General features: G+C 38.4%; 1 protein-coding gene across 4 annotated transcripts in view; it reads left to right on the top strand.

Moving 5' to 3' along the window:
- The window catches only part of ncoa2 (nuclear receptor coactivator 2), a 77596-nt gene that overhangs the window by 3419 nt on the left and 57675 nt on the right, over positions 1 to 16502 (top strand). The window lies entirely within an intron of this gene.

Genomic DNA, 16502 nt, shown 5'->3' on the forward strand with positions numbered 1-16502 from the left:
AAGGTTGAAAGGTAGAGAAATTTGTCACCAAGCTGTTTGATTTCACGCCACTGTGACAAGATGCGGTATGTCAGTCGGAGGGATGATCATATGAGCCACTATCAAATCAAATCAGTGTCAAATTGGATCAGATTGTCATGCAGGGGAAACAAAGAGCACAAGAAAGCATTGGCTGAAATTATTGAAAGATGTGGCAGCTTAAGAGCTTCATGTTTCATTACGTTATGGAACCCTTAATGCGATGGTGTGGTAGGCAAATTTTTCTAGGGTACAGTAGCTCTGTGTCGCTCACTGTTGAGGATTAGTGTAACCAAATTAAACTGAATTAAGGCTAATTAGAAGAAAGCTGGAAAATGATGACCTTGTCTGACTCGATTAGGTTAGACATAGGCTGAATGTGAACATGCCTGCTTCCTCCCTGTACTTTTCATTCAGTTCTGTGTTCACGGCCTTTTTTAGTGTGTCATATTACACCGGGAGCAAAGGGCAGGGAGGTAACGAGGTCTGTCGTAATGACATTGCTGCTCACATTTAACTGTAATGCACTTTAAGGAACGGTGGTTAGAAAGCTGGAGTCTGTCTGAAAATGGTATAGTTAGAATGAATAAGCAGAGACGGCTAAATGACTCGGGAGGGTTCAGTCACCAAAAAAAATCTTATTTACTCGCCCTCATGTCGTTCAAAACTTGTACAACATTTTATTTCCTGGAAGGCTATAGGATATATTTTGAAGAATGTTGATGCTGATTTTTCCTTCATACAATGTTAGCCATTAACATTCAGCTTTAGGGCTGCATGATTAATTGTATTTTAATCATGATAACGATTTCTGCCTTTCACAATTTATTAAGCATAATAGTCACGATATAAATGTGTTAACAGCAAGCACAAAATATCCTCATCATCATGCACTTAAAAACATGTTTGGGGGGCTGGATTTTGGGGGTGTAGCGCACTTTGAAATACGGTTTCACAGAAGTTCAACAGTGGCAGATTATAACATATTCATTGGCTATAAAGTGTGATATATATGCTAAAAAAAGTTAGTGACAGAACAATTGTGATAATTATAAGGAAAATAATTGTGATGATCTTTTTACCCATTATCTTGCAGCCCCATTCTGTTTAAAGGGATAGTTCACCCAAAATGAAAATGCTGTCATCATTTACTCACCCTCTTGTCATCTGAAACTTCTATGAATTTCTTTCTTCTGCTGAACACAAAATATGTTTTGAAGAATGTTGTTAAACCGAACAGCAATGGTATTGCATTGGTTTTGTGTCATACAATAGAAGTCGATGCGTACCGCCATTGTTAGGTTACTAACATTTTTCATAATATCTTCAGTGTTCTGTAGAAGAAGAAAAAAATCATACAGGTTTGAAATGACAAGAGGCTTAGTAAATGACGACAGAATTTTCATTTTTGGGCGAACAATCCCTTTAATATATCCTTTTGTATTACATGTATGAAAGAAAATCAGTTTTTCAAATGTGTAAACGACATAATTAAAAGTAATGACTAAATTTTTTATCCAGCTCTTTTTTATGCTATTTGTTTCTACAGCCTGCTTTGAATCCGTTAAATATAATACAGTACAATAATACCGGATGGCCTTTTTGCTCTTGTAATAATATTTTTTTGTCTAAAATGCTTTGTATCATGTGATCTACTCACCTTACAATTAAAACAATAATAAGTAATTGTTACTTCTGAAATGATACTGAATGAAAGTTTAGCAGTGTGTTGCCAGGGTAACAGCGGGTAGACGGGCCCGAGGCCTCACAGTGACGGATGAGCTGAGTTATAATGGCTGGGTTCATTCCACTCACCGCTTGCTCTCATAGACATAGCGTCCTTGCACAGACTCTGACCCAGGATTTCTACACACATCTCTCTCCACTCCCCACTTCTGCCTAATGAGCCCACCGTGTGTGTGCGTGCGTGCGTGCGTGCGTGCGTGACTGTTCAAAATGAGCTGTCTTACTGTTGCACGTTTGCTTTGTTCAAAGGATTGTGAAGATTTTTTTATTTAAAAAAAATGTTTGTAGCATGTAAAAGAAATTAGAATATATATATACATGTTATTTATTGAATATTTATTTTATTTAATATTTCTTTAAATTCAAATATTTTTAATAAAATCTGATGTGGAGGAGGGTTAGAATGAGCTTGTGAGAAATAAACGTGTCGGGCTCAAACTTGTGTGGTCCACATGACCACCACAGCTCATTGTGTCAGACCTACACGTATGCTAAATGCATCGTCATTCTTAATTGGCTTCTTCGTTTTTCAGGAAAGTAAGTGCATGCAGAAGGTGTTACTGATCAAGGTGCTGTACACTGTACATGCAAGACGCTCTTTCTTGATTTGCCTTTGGCCAGTGACATTGTTATTAGGGAGCGATTTTAGTCTCATTAATTATTCACGCGTAAAACAAGATACACACATGCGTAAACAGTTTCACATGAACAAAACCTCATTTACGTGCACAAAGTATAAATATACATTTACAAAAAGCAATTCACGTGCGTAAAACAAAACTATTTTCTCAAAGTACGTTTCGCAAACATACGACTGTGCACAAATATTTAGAAAGTTTAAAATGTACACGTTTATCGTGTTATGTGAATGTGCAAATCATTCGACTAACGTGTGAATCGGCTTGGATGTGTGTGTGTGTTTTTTGAGACTCTCCTGGCAGCGCAACCCCTCCCACGTGGGTTGTCGTACTCTTTAGCCAATTAGATTCAACCTTACCATTCAACCAATCATAATCGTGGAGAGCACAGAACTCAAGGAGCTCTAATGTTAGCACTAAAGGCTCGTTTGTACAGCTTCGCTAATCTACTCTCTGAGCTGTGATGCTGTATTAAAACATAATACAGCCACGCAATAAATCTGTTTTTATTAATTTATTTTGTAGGAGAAAAGTATGAAATAGTGAGTGAACATGACCACTTAAAAACTACACAACCAGCAGTCACTTCCACTGAACTGCTAAAATCCGTCTGGGTAACAAACTGTGCCTGATAGATGAGATGTGTTCATGTTTGTATGTCCATACAATGTGTGTTTTAAATGAACAAGGACAATAAATAACTGGTTCTTGGAAACATTGTTTTGTATGGGCGTATAGATTTGTAGCTGCGCAAAAGGTGCGCAGAGCCGTTTTCCTTCAGTCCTGTGCTCGCCGCGTTTATGATTGGTTGAATGGTAAGGTTGAATCTGATTGGCTAAAGAGTACGACAACCCACGTTGGTGGGGTTGCGCTGCCAGGAGAGTCTCAAAAAACACACACACACATCCAAGCCGATTCACACATAAGTGACGATTTGCACATTCACATAACACGATAAACGTGTACATTTTAAACTTTCAAAATATTAGTGCACAGTCGTATGTTTGCGAAACGTACTTTGAGAAAATAGTTTTGTTTTACGCACGTGAATTGCTTTTTGTAAATGTATATGTATACTTTGTGCACGTAAATGAGGTTTTGTTCATGTGAAACTGTTTACGCTTGTGTGTATCTTGTTTTACGCGTGAATAATTAATGAGACTAAAATCCCTCCATATTGTTATTGTCACAGATATTTGCTGTGAAGGTGGCAATGCCCAGACTGGCTTTAGGTTACGCAGGCTCCACAAAGGGCAGGTGTGTTCATTCACCACAGTTAGATGGAACAGAAAAGGATATTTTCTTGTTTTGTAGTGCTACAAACAAAATAATGAATGATGTTGTACTTTACAACTAGCTTGTCACTTTTACACAAATTGTAAAACATTCCCGCAGTGGCTCAATGGATTTTGACCAGTTGGATTCCATTCATTTGAAATTTAATTGCAGTTTAAGGGAGGATAAGTAGCAGAAAAGCTTAATACAGCTTTTGTTTTACATGTAAATTTACTTAATCTCTGTTCAGGAATGCACTGTGTTTTCCATGTTATCGGTTGCTTTCCGTAGTTCACCCAAAATAAAAAAAAATTCTACATTTATTCACCCTCATGTCATTTAAACTTGTACATGACTCTTTCGTATGTGGAACACAAAAGAAGATATTTTGAGAAACGTCTCGGTGGTATTGTGTCCATATACAACGGAAGCCAATAGGGACAGTGTTGTTTGTTTACCAACGTTCTTCAAAATATCATCTTTGTGTTCTGCAGAAGAAAGTCATACAGGTTTGGAATGATATGAGGGTGAATAAATGACGGAGTTTTCATGAACTATTCGTTTAACCCAATTAAGTGACCTGTCAAATCAAACTTAACAGAAAGATCGGGCAAGTGCACCTCAAGGTCCCTCTGTTGTTAAGAGTGTCTCATGTTGAAAGGATATCGACTGGCTCTGTGTGCGTGACTGCAGCTATGTGGCGGATGGTGTTCGTTTCACCGCTGTCTGGAGGACTCTGCACTTGGAGCCCAGCGTGTGCCTGGCAGCAGACCTAGAGTGTAATCCTTGGCACAGAGTGTGGCCTGGCACCAGCTCAGAACGCCACAGTTAGAGTGGTGATGGGGGGCTACTTTAAGAAATGCCAAGTCGAAGGAAGGAAACAATGATCACAGAGCAGGTTAACCCAGGGTGGCCACAAGTAGCTTGAGGTTAGCGCTGCCAAAAGATGCAGAGCGACTTCGCATATACTTTATGTGAGAGATGTACGTAAGGGTTTTGATACTGGCTTTACTGCATTGTAATACAGGGTCAGGCAGTGTGCGTACTGGATTCACACAGAGATTCTTTCCTGTTCATTTTCATTGCGTATGGTGTAGCACTGTCATTGTTAAAGGGATAGTTCACAAAAAAATAAAAATTCGGTCATCATTTAATCACCCTCAAGTTGTTCCAAACCTATATAAAGTTTGTTTTTCTGCTAAACACACAAAGATATTTGGAAGAATGTTTGTAACCAAAAAGTTCTGGGGCACTATTGACTTCCACAGTAGAGGTAAAACTACTATGGTAGTCAATGGTACCCCAGAACTGTTTGGTTTTCCACTTTCTTCAAAACCTCTTCTGTGATCAACAGGATAAGAAAATGCTAACAGAATTATCATTTTTGAGTGAACTATCCCTTCAAAGAGACAATTCCAAAAATTTTAATCTATTACGCTTCATCATGCTGTTCCAAACCTGTGGTTTTCTCTTTTTTTTGTTTGATAATTCTGCTTTTTTCATAGAGTGACAGTAGATGGTACCGGAGCTGTCGAGTTTCAAAAATGACAAAGCATAAAAGTCTTCTGAACCTGTTTCAGGGCTTGTGTTGGGAAGAGACTGAAATATAAAGTTTTATTCACAGAAATCTCTTTGAAATATTTTTGACAGTTGTGGTCAGCATTCGCTTTCATTACAGGAAAAGAAGCTCTTTAGATAATCAGTTATAAATAACTCCCTTTGTTCCTCAGAAGAAAAAGTCATATGGGTTAGAAAAAGAGAAGAGGTTGAGTAAATGCTGACAGTTTTTTTTAGTTTTTTAAGCTAAACTTTTCCTTCAGTTTCTCAAACTGGAAAGGAGACAAAGAATTTTGTATTGACTTATTAAACCATTTGATTTGGAACCTCTGACTCTTCAAAGACTTGTTGTTGAATGATCAGGAGTGTGATGCAGTCATCAGCTGGTGACAGATAACTCAATAAACGCTTGCCATTCCTTGAGTTCCAGTGCTGAGCCACCAGTGATGAAAGTATCTGTAACTCCCTAGAACAGAAGCCCTCCAGGTGACCCTAGCGCTAGTATGTTTCTTTGTTGGAAGAAGGTTCCAGAAGATCCTCCAGATGGCATAGGCCAGCTTTTCCTGCAGAGCCTTTTCTGCTGTAAATTGACTGGGTCTAGTATCTGCTGGCCAGCCTCGCAAACTGGGCCACAGATCTAATTGCTCTTTCATGCAGTGCAAATTCATAGGGGAGAAAACTTTGGCGGATTCAAACCTACAGAAGCAGAAGCGAACATGGTGGCATAGAGACGGCCTCCGCTTGCAAAAGAAAAATGCAGCAGTAGCAAAGGACCTCTTCTTTGTGGAGAAAGAGACAATTTGTTTTGCAAATAATTTAGATTATGATTACAAAATGACACAGAATCTGGACTTTTGTGCACTTCCATCAGCTTGTTCTTTGCAATTTACATCCCCTGAATAACTGAGTTGCATTCTTCTCTTTGCATGTTTTATGGTCATCACCCCTGTAATTCATAGCCTGCAGTAAACTACAGAAAGGTTTTATGTTTAAACCAATACCTTGTGCACTTATTAGTAAACGCTCTTAACCGAATCAATCGCTGTTTCAAATTAGTGTATCAGAAGCAATAAAGTTGTCCATAATTCTCTTCTCACCGCATCCGCACTGGCGTTAGACAGAAGACTTGGCAGCTGCTTTCACTGGAGGTTGCTAAGCAGCTTGATTCACTCAGCAGCCAGCTCGTCTGTCATCAAAATACATCGGATTGGCTGTCATTCGCCTGTTACAGAACACGTGCACACCTTCGTTCCTCGCTGCTATTTTCGAACCCGTACAGGCAAAGAATACAAAGAAGTCCTTAATCAGATTGAGCGGTGACTTTCCTAAAGGGAAATTTTGGTATACCAGGGCTCTAGACTGCGACCAAATTGTCACATTTTTCAACAATATAATATTTTGCGACAATATAATATTAATATTGACTGCTAAACTGGTCAATATAACATTTTTGCGCATTATAAATTTAATGCGCAGAAAAGTTATATTGTGCAAGCAATGCATCCAGTCACTCGATTTCACTTCCCCTCCTTCACCCATTCGTTTATCTATCAGGGCCCCCGCCCCAAAAAGTGGTAATACACGGGTGTCGCATTCAATTCTATATTGATGAAGCAGAAGGACTGACAAGCGCAAATGTTTCACCTCCAGAATGCAAGAATTTCCACGGCTAAGGTACAAAACTGTAACATTAATGAAATATGTTTGTGTTGTATGCAGTGTGAAGCTAATTCAGGAAACAACACTTGCAACAGGGTGTTTAAACTTTAAGCACTATATTATTGTATAAGACCGCATCCTAACCAAACGCAATGCGATTCCTGCGATAAGCAATTTGTTTGTCCATACCGAACGAGAAAAGGGGGCGGGACGCGACAATCAATCACAAAACACAGCCAATCAGAACAGTTTTTCTCTGTCCACGCACCCTCTCACGCTGCAGCTGAAGAGTGCACAAAGAGAGATGCGTTCTGTTCTCATGACTTCAGTGATGCCTCACCGGACGCTATTTCATAATTTCAGAAACTAAACGTATGTAATCAAATGTATAAAGCCTGTCCTCAGCCATGTTTGGCAATTAATATTCATGAGGTGCAGAACTTGCATCGAATGAGATCGTTGTGTTGGCGGAGCTGTCAGCCGCGATGCCGCAGAAATAAAAACCGTTGCTCGTCACGCAGCGCTGTCGCGGCAGGTTAGGACAAAACCTCTGATTAACATGGAAAAGATACCTTTAATCGCGTGTCGCAGCGTCGCGTTTGATTAGGATGCGGTGTGAAGCTCTCCATTATTGTATAAAGCTCTCCAACAATACTGCAAAGCATACAAAATGTTAGACACAATGTTACATACTTTTAGTTGTGAGTCGCTAATATTTGATAAAAGCCAAACATCTATATCAATGCAGGCACCTTTCATGAAGAAAAATCACTAAATGCCTTCAGTTCTTGCACGTTGTTTGAGATATGCTCACGCCCAGAGAGAGTCAGAGCACAAAATACTAAACTGAGGTCTCTTGCACGTCTTCTTACGTCAAAATTCCACTATTAGCGAGTATCCTTGTAAAAGTAGTCCGTTGCATGAACATAAACAGTTGGGAAACACATGCATCACAATATTCAGATTAGTATATCCATATAGTTGCTCTTAAAGGGGCCGCAGCATGATAAAGATCTCTGTTTATAATGTTCACACAACGAGCCCAAAAACACTCACTGATGTTATAGGAATGGTTTACTCCTAATATGAGTTCCCAATAAAGGAAAAAAAATCGTTGTTAAAGATATGCTTTAAATATGGAAAAGTCTTGTTTATGTGTGTGAGTTTATGTATATTAAACAATAATGATTTGTATTAATTTGTGATTAATTTATTAATGCATTAAACACGTTTGAATGTAGTTTTAGTGTTTCTGTTTTCTTGCCTCTGGTGCTTCCAAATTAGGGGCTGGTGCCACCAACTGTATGACTTGGTAGCATCAGTGCCACCTCTCTCAAATGTTAGTCTAGAGCCCTGTACACACAGGTAATGCTTTTTCAAAGACTGTGATGCAAAACTGAGATCTGAGACGTGATTTTGTCACAACACGTTTACTTGAGACGCTTGGTTGGAGACTGTATGCTGAGGAGGTCCTCTTTCCCTGACTAGAGATAAATTGCTGGTCATAGGTTAAATAAAGAGTACTTAAAACCTCTGTAATCAGTGTGCATCTGTCTGTTACAGATATCTGTGGCTTTGGCCCCTTGAATTGTGGGTTGTCAAAACAAATCTCCTCGTTACACCGGAGACGACAATTACACATACACACCCATGTAACGCGGGCTTTGGAAGGAATGGTGTATTATTTTTGCATCTTAAACAGTTAGTGATCATTAATTTTATGTATGTCATTTAGGTTTTTGAATAGAGTAAATATGGAATTAAATTGACCCGATTTACTTTCTTAATGCACGTTGAGCTAGACTTTTTTTTATTTGTCTTTTTGATGTTTCAAAACCTAATAACTTGTTTTGTGACTGAAGCAACATTTTGGCTGATTCTTTAAAAATTTTCAATCCATCCTATCCAACCAATACAGTAGATATATAGAGACAAATGTTCTCAGTCCTGTCAGATCCAGATTGAAGTCCTGCCCTACATTTATTTCATGTTAAGTATACTTACGCTTCACTAAAGCTGCGTTCAGACCGCCAGCGACTGTGTCGCCAGTCTCTCACTACCAGGTCGTTAGAAGGCTTTCCTAGTGTTGGTTGTCCTACAAACATTTATTAATTTTTTTAAACAGAAGAGAGATACGGCTGATGTGAGCTCTGCTGCTGTACTCCTATTGGTAGTCGCTCCTGAAAGTCGCTCATCATTTGCATAAAGTTGAGCAAATCTCAACTTTGTCAAGTCGCTAGACACGTCCTGTCGCCAAGGGTCACTGCCGCTCGTGTCGCTGGATGTCGCTAGGCTACCATTGAAATGAATGACATCGCCTCGCTTTGTCGCTGAGTGTCGCTGGTAATGTGAACTGAGCTTAAGAAACACAAAACATTAGGGAATAGCTTGCGAACACTTGGGTTGCTTTTCAGAAGGATCCAATCCACTTTTTCTGATGAGGAAACTAAACTTTTCCAGATAGATTTAGGTGTTTTGAAAGACTCTAGAGACTTCAGTTACATTTTGCTATTGTATTGGAATGAATCGTTATAAGATTATTCTGTAAAACATGTATTATTTGGAGTAAATATAGTAAAATGTAGAATTGCCAGTTTAAGTGTGTCATCATGTTGTTCATCTCTTTTTAGGAGCCAGTGCTGATGTTTTCTTTAACTCAAGCAGAAAACCACTTTCATAACTAACTGTCTTTTGCAACAATGTCCGCTTAGTTTTTACAGCCCAGTAGTTGCTCTGTTTATTTTTGTTTCTAAAGTCTTCTTACAGTAAATGGCCTGGAGTTACAATCATGACATTATGGTTTATTTTGAAAGCCTTAAGCTTGAGTGGCCAAAGCACTAATTTTGGATAATCATGGTCTTTGACAACCGGAATATGTAACGCAATTTCACGGTCTTGATGTTGACTGGCAGAATGATGAGTGACTCTGTCCACAGAGACAGGTTTCCACTGCAGCCCTTTGCTTTTCCCTGTCTCGTCCAATTACGTGTCCTCCTGGAGAATCCGCAGCATTCCTGATCGGGTAATGCGTGATTTTCAAATTGGCCAGAACAACCTCTTCACTTTAGGGTTGTGCTCAATGGGAATGGGTGCTATAAATCATAGGATGCAAGGACATGTTGTGTTGTTTAATTATAACACAGTGTCAACATGTAACATTTTGTTTCTGTGTTTAGTTAACATTGATATGTTAGAAGCGTTTCTTTCCTGGGTTAAAAGGAAAATGAAACTGGAATACTTTTGTACCTTTTTAACATAAGTTGCCCTTAACAAAATGGCTTTGTTCATGAAATGCTTCCATACTTATGTAATTTGTCCCCCTGCATTAAATGCATATATTCACACAAAAGTTGGATCTGCTTGCGTTTCATGAATAAGGGCCCTTTGTGAGAGGCATTGAGGAGCATTGATTTGAGGCTGTACCTAAGCAACTGACTAAAGAATGCTGCCTCATGACATCAACGCTTAATGAAAATCAACATGGCATTGTAGTAATTGCATGAAGTTTTCTTACAGCCCCCCTTATTTGAAAAAGTGAGTTGAAAGAATGGCAAAACATTCCAGGGTTCGATTTGTTTTTTTACGTTACACATCACTGTAGTACTGTTTGACTTCTTTTACTCAAGGCATATAGTATGTTCAGGGTACAGAAGTGGAAATGCAGAGGATTATACACTTATTATTGAAATTAGATGGTTAACGCAATGAAATTGCGATGCTCTGGGATTTACTTCTTAAAAACAATAATTGGGAACATTGACACACATTAATGGTACTTAGGTTTGTTTACTACTAAACTCATACAGCGAACAGTTCTAATGTATAATTTAATAAACTATATAAAAAGAAAAATAAGATTGTTTTGGGAGCAAAAGCATCTTAGGTTCTGGATCACATACAGCAGTGGAAAAATTAAGACATCATTCCAAATTTTAATGTAATAATAATCAATATTTCTCTGTGTTGTGGCCAGTCCAGTCAGTGTCACACCTTAGGACTCAGAAGTGACATAGTCATCCAATGTGAAAGACACATATTTTTTGTGATGACCTCAATTTTTCTCACAGTTTCATGTTTTTAACTTTTCCTAAATACATGTACAAGTATTACTGTTGTATTGCTTAAAAGTGAATATGAACTTTTTGCTGTATTTGAGGACTGAAAAATACAGAGCATCTCTTCTGTTATTTTGACCTGTTTCTCCAGTTTTCCTCTTCTGCAAATAAATGCCAATAGAAACACTATTTTGTATTTGAAATTTGGTAGACATAATGTTAGTAGTTTACATTTACATTTAGTCGTTTAGAAGATGCTTTATTCAAAGCGACTTCCAAATGAGGTAAACAATGGAAGCAATTGGAACAACATAAGGACAACAAAAAGCCAATAAAGTCCAATAAAACTGGTCTCATATAGCCTACCACAGTATACAAAGCGAAGTTTTTTTTTTTTTTTAATAAAAAATAGTTCACAGAATAAAACAAATACCATCATTCTACCTAAACGCATACCTATAAGTATAGTAAATGTAGTAGTATAAAAATAATATAAAAGTAGTACATCAGAAAAATTGATTTTGAAATGGTTTCTTTATTTTTTTCACGGCCGTTTGTGTGTGAGGTTTGCTTAAATGCAATCGTAAATTTTACTAATACTCAAGCTTAGCAAAACCTATAAAAAACATGAAAACTTTGCCATCTCTTCTAAATAATTAGACAAGCTTTTTTTGCTTTGTGAACAGTATCAAAGGCATACAATCAAAATAACTAGAATCACTAGACCAGAGCTTCCTAGCAACTGTTTAGCAATGTATAAAAATAATTCGGACCACCTAAGCAATCACAGAGGAATGCCTTGGCAACTACCCACAAAACTCTAGCATCATGGCAGTGTGCTTTGCATAAGCAAGCACGTTTTTGTCAGAAAATTTAAGTTTATAATTGGATCCAGTGGCCTCAATGCACAATGTGGTTTGCTTAGTTGGGAAATTAAGTGTTTGACACACTAACGGTGCATTCACATGGGGCATCAGCGTTAACTCTTCTCATTTACTTTGAATAGGTGACATCAAGCATTGGCGTACTGAATTGTGGGTCCGTCGGCATCGTGTCACTGGTGCAGTGTTAATTTCGTTAACGAAAACTATGACGAAAAGTATTCGTTAACGACATGTTTTCACTGACGAAAACGAGACGATAACTAAATAAAAATGAATGCATTATAACGAAAACTGTAATAAAAATATACTGACATTTTCGTCAACTAATAAAAACGAGACGAAAATATTCTTGTCCTACCTGGCGGACATCAGTTTGCGCGCATGTGCTGCTTAGCTCATATAAACGGTAGAGAGAAGTCTCTGGGAGAAGGGGAAGCACAGACATGTATTCTGTGTCTCCACGCGGTTTACAAAGCGTCTTATCTTCCTTCACGATCGCCGGTAAAACGCCGCAAACTTGAAGCGCGACTGCAGGCGAGTCACCCCGAAACACATTACGAAGGCAAGCTCAAAGGTTTTATATGCCAACGTTAACTTAACACGAGCTGCTGCATAACGTGAAATGCAACATAGATTCAGCCAAAAGAAACCAGCGCTGTCCTCTACCGATTATAGAAGTGATGAAGTGAGTCGAACTGTACATTCCAACCAAATATGTAACATGTTTGCATGACTAAAGAAATGTAATACAATTTATATAATATGTCTTTTTGAAAGCTATTCTCATTCATTGCTGTATCAAGCAAAGACAGTGCGCTCTTTCTTCAAAGAGGCATGCCATGAGCCAATAGCCTTTGAGTGTGAGCCGTGTCAGAGCGTTTCATTGGTTGAATGAACACGCCCTACTTAACGAGTCATTTGAGTCAAATGGGATTGAACGAACTGGAACATGTCGTTCATGGTCTAATACTCTGCGTTCCAGCAATGCATATATAGTTACTGGAATTTTCTGAAAAATAAAGATAATGACCTGGTTTAATTTTATTCTAAGGTGAAGTAAATTATGTCAAAACAGTTGAATCTTCGTATGGAACATTTAATTACACCAAGTAAATGATTTAAACCATTTAGATTTTAGTAGACTAAATATAATGTATATTTATTAGACTAAAATGTTTTTCATATTTCGTCGACTAAAACTAGACTAAAACTAAAATGAAGGGGTTGACTAAAATGTGACTAAAACTAAATTGCATTTTCGTCAAAAGACTATGACTAAAACTAAATCAAAATTTGCTGTCAAAATTAACACTGCACTGGTGTAGCTAACAACAGAATTTGAAAATTTCTCAACTTGGCAAGCGCCAAAGTCAGATCTGACCAGTCAGATCGCCTTATACAAATAGTGCAGGTTCATGCATGACCGGAGAACAATGTGATTGGCTGTTGTAACTATAACGATCGTGTCGGGCTACTCTTCAGACACCCCATGTGAATGCAGTATAATACAATCAAGAAGCTGACAGAATGCTGTGAAAACAGCAACACGGAAGGTTATATTTGTATTTGGCCTCTGCGTCTGGCTTGTTGAGGTCAGTTTTGAGTGAGTAAAAGAATCTGTGCGACCAATCTAATCTTTAGCCTTTGAGCTGTATGATTAGCTGGCTGTTTTCTGCTGACATGAGCCTTTAGTGTCAGCCCTGCTGAGATGACTCGAACCTACTTCAGGCCAGGGAGGAACAGAGAGGATCGTGGGACAGAGAGCAGGATCACTTACCATCAAACACAGGGTTTTGACAATTTCACTCACATATAATCACATAGGCACTCTGTTAACTTGACAGTATATGTGGGTTGTCAAAAGTTAGGTTTTTAAATTGCATGCCAACTTTTGGGTTTCTATCTGAATGAAGTGTTTAACTTATGTTCATCAAGATTTGCATTAACTAAACCAGGAATTTAGAGTTGTAATCGTTTGATAAAATGTAAGGTTTAGACTGTTATGGTTGTGTTGTTGAATGATTACGTATTTTAGTGGTCATTCAACAAGAGGATGTGGAATATGGCCTGTGGTGACACACACAACTTTAACACTTGACATGAACTTTTGACTCTGACCGCCGAAGGACAGATTGAAGGGCCCGGTGAAGGGCATGCAGGTTTTTTGACTTTCTGTATTTGGTTCATTAGAAAATGATCCATGGTGTGAGTCCTGCCGTGTGTGTCCACACAGTGAGATCTTCCAGGCATTGTGGTGGGCTGTCTCGGTGGACAAATAAGCCGATTTTATGGAATCGGGCGTTTTTATGTAAATGTGACCATTTGATTTCGGTGCATGTCTGGATAGCAGATATTTTGTGTGTTCACAAAAGCTTGTGACTTTTCGGTGTTTGATAGACATTTTCAGACAAACAAAGGGGTTCCTTTTTGAAACCGTGAAAATAAGTGATGGTTAATTCTGCTGGGTGTCTGATTTATCATGCTTTGTAGACCCCATAACTGCAGTGACCAATCAGCTTAAGGTCTGCTGTGGGCAAGAACGAGCATGTGACACGAAAAAATAAGGGAAATTCCTTCGGCCTCAGCAAAGGATTTCTCTTTAACTTCCTTCTGACCAATGTAAAGATAAATTTAACATTTTAGAATGAATCAACTCTATCTTTATGATGACAAATGTTTATACATGCCAATGGCTTTTTATGTATGCATACCATATTATTGTTCTGTTGGCCCATTTCAGTATTAAATCTGCTAAAGCCACAAGTCTTTCATAACTATGTCGTAAAATTGCCTTTTTTTGTATAAACACCTGCCCAGAACGGTCTTATTATTTAATGTACCCATGAGAAAAACAGTGCTTGGTCTTTTGTTTTCCCTTTGTATTGATGTCACTGGCTCAGTGGTGTTGTAGCAGGGCAGCTGGTTTCAGAACTACATGTAGCAATATCTGCTCAGCACATGACATCATGTGACGGCTTGATGAGTGTCCTCGCCATGGGTATTTGTTCACAACATCCCGGGAGAGTTTCTGCTTCAAGTCAACAGAGCACTTTGACGGCATTTGCTCACAATGGGCAAATTCTGGCTATTCTATGTAAGGCTCTCAACTTTGTTGAATGATACTTACTGCAGCACGTAATTTTTTTCTTTCTCTCGGGCTAATTCTGGGATCGGGGAGATGATTTAAACCTTTTTTTCCACTAATTACTTGCTGAACATAATTAAAAAGGCGTACTTCATGTTACTATCTAATAAGCTTGAAACGATTCCCTTGTGGAACCAAAGGCCCGGAAGACGTGTGTAACACTATTAAATCTTTACCAACCTGATGTGATTGTCAGTTTTCCCTTTTCTTCCTGTTTTTTTATATCTCCAATTTTTCACTGTCTAATGATGTTAAACTAATTTTCTGTCCCTTAATAGTCTTCATAAAAGTTTATATGATTATTGCGTTATACCATTTACACTTTGGGGGATTCTGACTCTATACCCATGAACCCTGGCTGTTTGGCTCTCTGAAGGTCTTGGGCTTTCTTCTTCTGAACCAAGTCTCCTTGTCACATATACTTTTTCACAAACATCTTGTGCAAAAAGTTGTTTGTATGCTGTAAGTCAGTGGTTCTCAAACTTTTTTGTTGTAAGGCCCCCTTTGTGTAGAGTGCATTGCTTTGCGGCCCCCCAAATAAAGACTTATAATCTTAAATTTAAAATTTTAATTAATCCAAGAAAATATTCAGTTAAACAATGCTAAAACATCAATTCTTTTGGTTGGTGGCGTTGTTTTTCTGATGTTTGATTGCACAAAATTTATGATAAATATCTATATTTCTAAAATGCCACAAAATCTGTGGCCCCCTGGAACCATCTTGGGGCCCCCGAGGACGCCACGGCCCCCAGTTTGAGAACCACTGCTGTAAGTTGTGTTGTGTAAACAAGAAAGTCTTATTTTGAAGATGAAGTATTCGCTTAATATTTGAATGTATATCCATTATATTTTCTCTCTCTCTTTTGTTTGTTTTCCAAATTGGTCCAAAAACATTGACCCTACATATCTGATGTGACCTCTGTGTCTGCTCAGTAACACCAGAGTATCAGCGCTCTTGCGGCCGGTGCTGGTAAGGTGTTGTTATTAAGAATAGCCTAACAGGTCTGGGAATGCTCAGCTGTCTCTTTCTCTCTATGGTTTGCTGATAACTCACAGATAAAGGACAGCTCAAGTGCCGTGCTCACAGCTGACAGGGCTCTGCTCTTGTGGGATGGACAGGGAAGTGATGTTGTACTGTGGGGCCTTTTACACGAGGCATTGTTTACTTGCACTGAGGTCAAATGAAGGCGGGGCCTAAAACATGAAGGTTTTTCCTCAAAAGCTGTATTCAGTTTTCAATTCGTTTTTTTTCTATAGCACTTGATCTTTCACTATGATCACATAATCTTTCGCAAGCAGCTTTGGAAGATCACGTCTTACTCATTCCCCTGTGAGCAAGATCATCAAATTGAATTCTGATATTACATCGATCCGATTTATATGTTGTACATATGTTGCAATATAAGAAGGCATGTCATTTATTAAGAACCAGGGCATTGTTTTTAATATGATGAGTTACAGACATGTAAACCTAGAAAAAGAAGCCAAAAAAAGAAAATCCATCATTTACTCACTCATGTACGAA

The sequence above is a fragment of the Triplophysa rosa genome, linkage group LG23, assembly GCF_024868665.1.
Source record: "Triplophysa rosa linkage group LG23, Trosa_1v2, whole genome shotgun sequence".
Classification (NCBI taxonomy): Eukaryota; Metazoa; Chordata; class Actinopteri; order Cypriniformes; family Nemacheilidae; genus Triplophysa; species Triplophysa rosa.